The sequence below is a fragment of the Sphaerodactylus townsendi genome, linkage group LG02 (assembly GCF_021028975.2).
Source record: "Sphaerodactylus townsendi isolate TG3544 linkage group LG02, MPM_Stown_v2.3, whole genome shotgun sequence".
In the NCBI taxonomy this organism is placed as follows: domain Eukaryota; kingdom Metazoa; phylum Chordata; class Lepidosauria; order Squamata; family Sphaerodactylidae; genus Sphaerodactylus; species Sphaerodactylus townsendi.
The window spans coordinates 133,253,574-133,261,052 of record NC_059426.1 but is presented as its reverse complement, the minus strand read 5'-3'; positions in this window follow the sequence as shown (position 1 = coordinate 133,261,052).

The window sequence follows — 7,479 nt, the reverse complement described above, 5'->3', positions numbered from 1 at the left end:
AGTATACTTCCTGATTAACTAAAACACCTATTTGTACAAGATTGGTGGTTTTCAATGGGCCATTACTCAAATGGGAGTGCTAGCAGAAGAGGACGTGTGCTCCATGGCAAAAATTATCTAGCACACATAGTATTGTTTATAGAATCCAAGACATTGTCTTACATTCTATTGTATTCATTCCAAGAAAGATGAATATGTGTTTAAGGCTCCAGCTCAATAGTATTTATCTTTACCTTGATCATGTGTCATGTTTGGATAGTTTGTAAAGCATGTGGGATTTAATACTTACTTGCCTACTTTAATCGGAATGCTAGTGTTTTCATGCACGAGTCTCAATTATATTGCCACAATTCTAAATCATCGTGGTTTGTGGCATTACATGGATGTGGTGGACAGAATGGCTCATTCTACACACTAATCTACCAGCATATCATAACACAAAAATGGGTCACAGACTAGTTTAAATTGTCAAATGTTAGAAAGGAAACTTAAGATCAACATACTTATTATAAATGTATTTACTTGGAAGTTAGTCCCACAGATTTCGCTGAGATGTAATTTCAAGTAACTGTGGTTAAGATCAGAATGTAAGTGTGTAAACGACCAGGGTGAGTACAATTTTATTTTTTTTAAAAAACTCAACAACTTTCTCTTAAAAAGCAAATTATGTTAAACATGAGTGTTAAGGGATTAAAATTCATTGTGATGAGCACACAGAAAGATTAGAGTTCATTTCCATTTTAAATACTTACAAACATGCCTACCAAATGGGGCAAACATGTTGAACAAGATCCCAAAGCTCAGGATTACAGGGATCTAACAGCAGCCAATACAAAGCAATGTCAGCATGGCACAGAGGTAGGAGGTCCACTTAGAATATCTTTGTCATGAGCTAGGATGAATCTATAAGCAGTGTGATGCTAATACACAGCATGTTTCTTTTCCTGGCATTCATTCATTATCACTGTTTTTCTACATTTTAAAGAAATGATTCCTGAGGAAGATGGAATGTTAATTTCAACATTTATAATTGTATATGGATATTAATATAGAATAGAATAGAATAGAATAGAATAGAATAGAATAGAATAGAATAGAATCTTTATTGGCCAAGTGTGATTGGACACACAAGGAATTTGTCTCCGGTGCATATGCTCTCAACGTACATAAAAGAAAAATACATTTGTCAAGAATCATAAAGTACAACACTTAATGATTGTCATATAGATCTAATAAGCAATCAGGAAACAATCAATAATGCAATTGAAATAAACCATAAAATGTAAAATCATGGCAAATAGAAATCGAAATAAACATGAAATGCCAAATGTCAGCACAGGCTATAGTCATACAAGTCATAGGAGTGGGAGGAGGAGATGGGTAATAGGGAATGATGAAAAAAAGTAAGTGCAGTAATTATATAAGTAATAAATATATAATAAATGGAGTTTAACATTTATCGCAGGAAATTATTTGTTTTAACTTAGAGTGATGGCATTCGGGAAAAAACTGTTCTTATGTCTAGTTGTCTTGGTGTGCAGTGCTCTGTAGCGACGTTTAGAGGGTAAGAGTTGAAACAGTTTATGACCAGGATGCGAGGGGTCAGTAAAATATTTTCACAAGCCCTTTTTTTGACCCGTGCAGTACTACAGGTCCTCAATGGAAGGCAGGTTAGCTTAGCAATTGTTTTTTTTCTGCAGTTCTGATTTATTTCTCTGAAGTCTGTGTCGAGTCTTGTTGGGTTGCAGAACCAGAACCACACAGTTATAGGAGGTGCAGATGACATAGGACTCCAATGATTCCTCTGGTAGAACTGTATCAGCAGCTCCTTTGGGCAAGTTTGGAAGCTTCCTGAGTTGGCATGCAGAAAGGAACATTCTTTCGTTGTGCTTTTTTGATGACATTTTTGATGTTAGGTGACCATTTTAGGTCATGAGATATGATGGAGCCTAGAAATTTAAAGGTCTCTACTGTTGATACTGTGTTGTCTAGTATTGTGAGAGGAGGTAGGATGGGAGGGTTTCTCCTGAAATCTACCACCATTTCTACGGTTTTAAGTGTGTTCAGTTCTAGATTGTTCCAGTGGCACCACGAGGCTAGTTGTTCAACCTCCCGTCTGTATGCGGTTTCATCGTTGTCTCGAATGAGACCAATCACTGGACTTAAGACATATTTCAACTTGTTTGCATCATTAGGTTACTGGATACAGTTCCCCACATCCTAGTGAAATTATGGATTTATTAAGTAATACTAGTTTCACGGTTGTACTAGTTTGCAACAGCTTAGTTTTAGTGGGGTCTTTTTACCTTCAGTACTGATACAGGATGCTATTGAGCATTTTCAGGAATGCAACTTCCAGTTAAGTGTGAGATTATGATGAGTTCTCCCTGTGCACAGATGCAGATATTATTCAAGTACCTCACTGAACACTCACAAATATCCTTCAAGCATCTTCAAGTGTTTGACAAGCATACATTTATTATACCTGGATGCTTGTGAATGGATCTCTGAAGCAGGTTAATTGGTAAAAAATAGTCGGCGGGGGTGCGGGGGGGGGGGAGGGGAACCCATTTAAGATCAGAACTGCAGCGGAGAGGATGGTGCCCTTTCTCCACAGCACTTTGTTAAACTCAAACTGATCCATTCCGCACAACATGAATAAAATGTTTTGAGGTCGCAAAATAAAATGTTTCCTGCTGGAATTCTGCACAGATTTTTGATCAAAAAGTTTGGGAAACGTTTTATCTTTCCTCAAAATGTTTTATTCCGAAAATGCTAAACTAGTGACTTTTTTGACAACGTTTCCTGCAGAGAGCAGGGAACATTTTAATCTTTCTGCCCGACTATAAAGCTGTCACTGTCATTTTGTTGCACCAGCCATTTTATGCCGAGTGTGATTCTCTGTGCCGCCAGCCATAGAGTGGTAGTCTTCCAAATGTGGAGATACATGCACTTACCCCATTTCTTTAAGCTTAACCTTGTCCCTCTTCTCTTAAATATATTTTCCCTTGTTAAGCATTATAACCCATTGGCAGAGAGAATAAACAGAATACATGCATAGAGGCATATATCCATGTACTTAATATATGGCTCCTATTGTAATCTCTATCTGAGATCTTCAAATAACTTGCCCTGCTGCAGTTTTTAGCCTGTCCAATAATGTGGCAATCTGTTCAAAGCAAGACATTTGATTGTACAACTGGGACTCTGCTGCTTAAAATGACTCCATGTTTCTTTCAATGGAAGGTGATCCACAGGTGCATTCCTATGCATAGGAATCCATGCTCTCTTGACAATCGATTAAGAGCCCCACAATAGCAAGGGACTAGTACAAATAGAATATCTTCAGCATAAGGTATTTTAAGACAACAGAGTTTTCTGCTTAGATCCTTTCCTTCCTGTTCTGTAGAAGTGAACAAAAGAAGTCCATAGTACTGTATTACCATGTTCCATAACAGTGTTTGCTTCTTTTCATTGGTTAAAGAAATTTAAAATTCCAGAAGTGAGGTTTTTTTTAAAAAAAATCCATTTATGCTTATGCAAATTGTCAGATTGAAAACCTATCCAATGTGAAGCTTGGTCAGTAAAGACTGGGATGAGACAGGGCTCAAGTAAAGTAATCTTATCTGGTACAAGCAGCTAGTCATTGTACTTAGGAATGAAGCAGGCCAGGAAAAGGCCTCTAGCATTGCAGAAAGTTCAAATAACTTCAGTCCATGGCCCCCCTAAAATGAAAGGTATATTTATTGTTTAGTAAAGACAGCTTCTGAATCTAACATTTTAAGGCTCAGGATTTTGATAATGGAAATTACGGGGAAGCTTCAAGGCCAAAGATATTCCAGTTGCACTTCTTTGTGTGGCAGTTTTAACAATATCTGAATCACAGCAGGACTGATAAAGGTTTAGTGTTACTTTAGAATAAATATCGTTCCAGGCAAAGATTTGCTATGTATGCATTATGAACAGTTGCCTTTTCATTCTCATATGTTTTTGGTGTCATATCAGTGTATCTAATTTTCAATGCGGCCTCATGGACAGAAAAATGAAGGAAGGGGACAAAAAAAGATAGGTTGGCTGGTTGGTTGGTGGGAAGGAACCAGGAAAAAAGAGAGAATCTATGGGAGCTGTAGGGGAAGGGAAAGAGAGAGAAATGTCCCTACAAGTCCCTCTGAGTTCTCTAGTTGTCAATATATCTAATTGTCAATGTGGCTCTATCTATGGTTATTTAAATCTGGAGATTGGTGCCATTAACAGATATTACAGGGTTGTTTAAAAAAAAACACAAAGTGGAGAAAAGTCCCAGGTTTACAGAAAAATCTGAAATCTTAATCTTGACTCAGTTTCTTGCTATTGTCCAATATCAGCCACCCAACAAAAGGCAGTGTGACGTAGTGGTTAAAGTTTCAGACTAGAATCTGAGAGACCCAAGTTTGAATATCCACTCTGATATGGATGCTTGCTGGGTGGCTTTGGGCCACTCTGATTCTCAGCTTACCTAACAGGATCGTTCTGAGAATAAAATGAAAAAGAGGAGAATGATGTAAACTGCTTTGAATGCACATTCAAGGAGGGTTTAATTAATCTAGATGAGAAACTGTCAAATTTATTTTTGTCCTATTTTATAGATCAATACTTGGTAATGTTTTCTGTGAAATGTTTTTAGTTATCTTATTGAATCTGAGTAATATCTTGTAGTGGTTATTAGGTCTCGGTTTTAAGATTTATTGTATAAATCCTTTTTAAACATCTGCATATGAAAAGTATAAACCATATGATTAATCAGTAATTACAGAGAAAAGTGTGGTGTAGATGAAGCTGATTAATAATAAATGTAGCTGAAGGTGAGGAGCAGATAAAAGATTGGTGGATGGGAAAAAGAGGAGGAAACAGGGGAAGATGAGGATGTGGGTGCTACCAGGAGGAAAAGAAGAAATAGTGTTGGGAGGAGGACGCAGGGAAAAGTTATGTGCTCTCTGCATGACCTTATGGATTTATAACCACACAGTTGTGCCTGGCCTAGTGCTCATCCAGTGGTAGTATACAACTGGGCCTGCGGCCAGCACTGAGCAGAGTTTTTCAAGAAGCAGAGGGAAAACTGAAGGGGTGGGGGTGGGGGAACAGATAAAGATTAGTTGGTGGGAAGGAAAGAAGGGAGCAGAAAAAGCAGGATAGGCTATAGGGCTTTCAGGCATGACAAAGGGGAAATAGTGGGGGAGAGGAAAATGAGATCCCTCCACAAATCTCAGCATATTCCTCCTACATTAAACTCCATAAGGGGAAAGCAAATAAGTTGGAGCGTAAAATGCCAGTTTGCAGCAATGGACAGCCTAACCTAATTAAATTTGCGTGTTTACAGGAATTGAACCTGGGTTAGGAATTCTTCTCTACCTAGAGGTAAATCCCATTCTTGGCTAGAGTTTGAGGAACCCCCCCCCCCCCCAATACTCTTCCCGCCAAAACCACAGATCTCTCCCAGACACTAAAACACCTCTCGCTCTCTCTGGAACTCAGAGCTGAACTCCTTCAATTCTTGTCTGAAGCTCTAATACCTTCTAAAACTCTGTTCAAAAAAAGAAGCATTGGATCATCAGGGTAGGGTTAGTAGGAGTACCACTTCACATAGTTTGTCCCACTTAAGAATTTTTCTTTGAAAAAAATAGTCTTAATGACATAACAGTTTTTATTGAAATAATAGCACCTGGTATTATGACTTTTAACAAAATCTCAAAGAGGTTGAACCTAGAAAGAAAAGCTGTTCACCATAAATATTTCTGATACTCACAATTCCTAAAATACATATAAACTCAGGCTGGCAACAGGGTTATTGGGAAGTCTCTCATTTTCTATTTTTGAAACCTACTTGAAAATACAGCATTCTGACTAACCAAGGGGACTATGCCTTTAAGAAAGCCTTCTTTCCATTAAAGCAAAAACTGTGGGAACTCCGCCCCAATGCTTTTTAAAAGGGTCTCAACCCATTTTAATTGGCCCATGAAGATTAGACTATCACAAACTATCACAAACAGTTTGGTCACTCCTTCTCGAAGGAGATTTTGTGGATTCAGAGAAGGCATATTTCTCCAAAATAAAAATTAAAACTTTTGAATTTCAAAAAGAGATAACTAAGTAAGCACATAACATATGTTTATAAGATTATGAATGTTGCAGAAATAGTGAGAAAAGAGCAAAATTATTTTCTCTCAAAACAGTAAAACTAAGAATCATTCAATGAAATCAATTGGCTTTCTGTTTAAAACAAACAAAACTATGATGGCTTATAGAAAGGATTAGAAAATGCATAGATCATCTGTTGAATCATCTGGCTTGTATTCTGTTAAAAAGAAAGAAAACGTTCTTTCACCATCAAAAAGGGTATGTTAGGGATCATGGGAAATGTATGTAAATAAGTCATATGCGGCAGGACTGTAGAAAGTGGGGCATGTGGGAGGAGGGGACTGGATCACAAGGAATGAAAAAGTTGACTGGATCCCACTTGTTAGGTTGATTGATGGTAACCCCCCCCCCACCCCGAAAACGCCATATATGTGCACTATTATGTAGGTATGATGAAAGAGGTGGTTTTAAGTGAATTATGGAGGCCCTAAAAGTGCATAATCCAACGAACTAGATTTGGGGACACCAAACAACCATAGCCCACATATACAAGAAGGGTTTTACAGAGTTTATATTTCTAGTCACTAAAACCAAAGACACATACTGGTAATTCAATCCTATACATGTTTACTGGTAAGTCCCAGCATATCCAATGCCATGTATTCTCCGTTTTATTTATTTATTTAGAGCCCTTCTTATCAGGGTTTTCTGCCTTATAGAGACCTAAAGCTGCTTTGAAGAAAATCAATGCAATTTAAATAAACAATTTAAATAAACAAAATACAACACAAAAGGTACATTCTGAACTGGTCTGGCACCCAATAGCATTCTATCCAGGCCACAGGTACAAGGTACAAGTACCCTAACTCACTCTCAAGGCCTGTGGCCTCACCCACGATTCAATGCAATCCTAAACGGAGTTAAATTCTAACAAGTCCTTTAGGACTGCAGTATGTTTACCTTCCCACAATTCCCTCTCACCCTGATTCCTTCCTAAGTGTTGCAAGGATTCAAATATAGGTTTTAGGGTAGACCCCCCCACCTCCCAAATAATAGTCAGAAAGCATTCACTTAATTGTAAAACTACAGATTAAAAATATCACACAGGTGTCAGATGTTAGATGCATGTGAGCACATAAAGTGATCACAGTACATTATTGCGGAAATACTGAAATTAAAAACAAATTATTGGCAATCATTACTTTGTTCATCTATTTTTTCATAATCTTTATTGTTTAACGGCAATTCATATAAAAATTTTGCTATTTGTAAAAATAACACCAGAAGTCCCATGTGCTTGAGGATTAAGTATTGATCAAACACAAGAGAGCAGAGAAACCAGGAAGGGAAATGAGAATATACAAA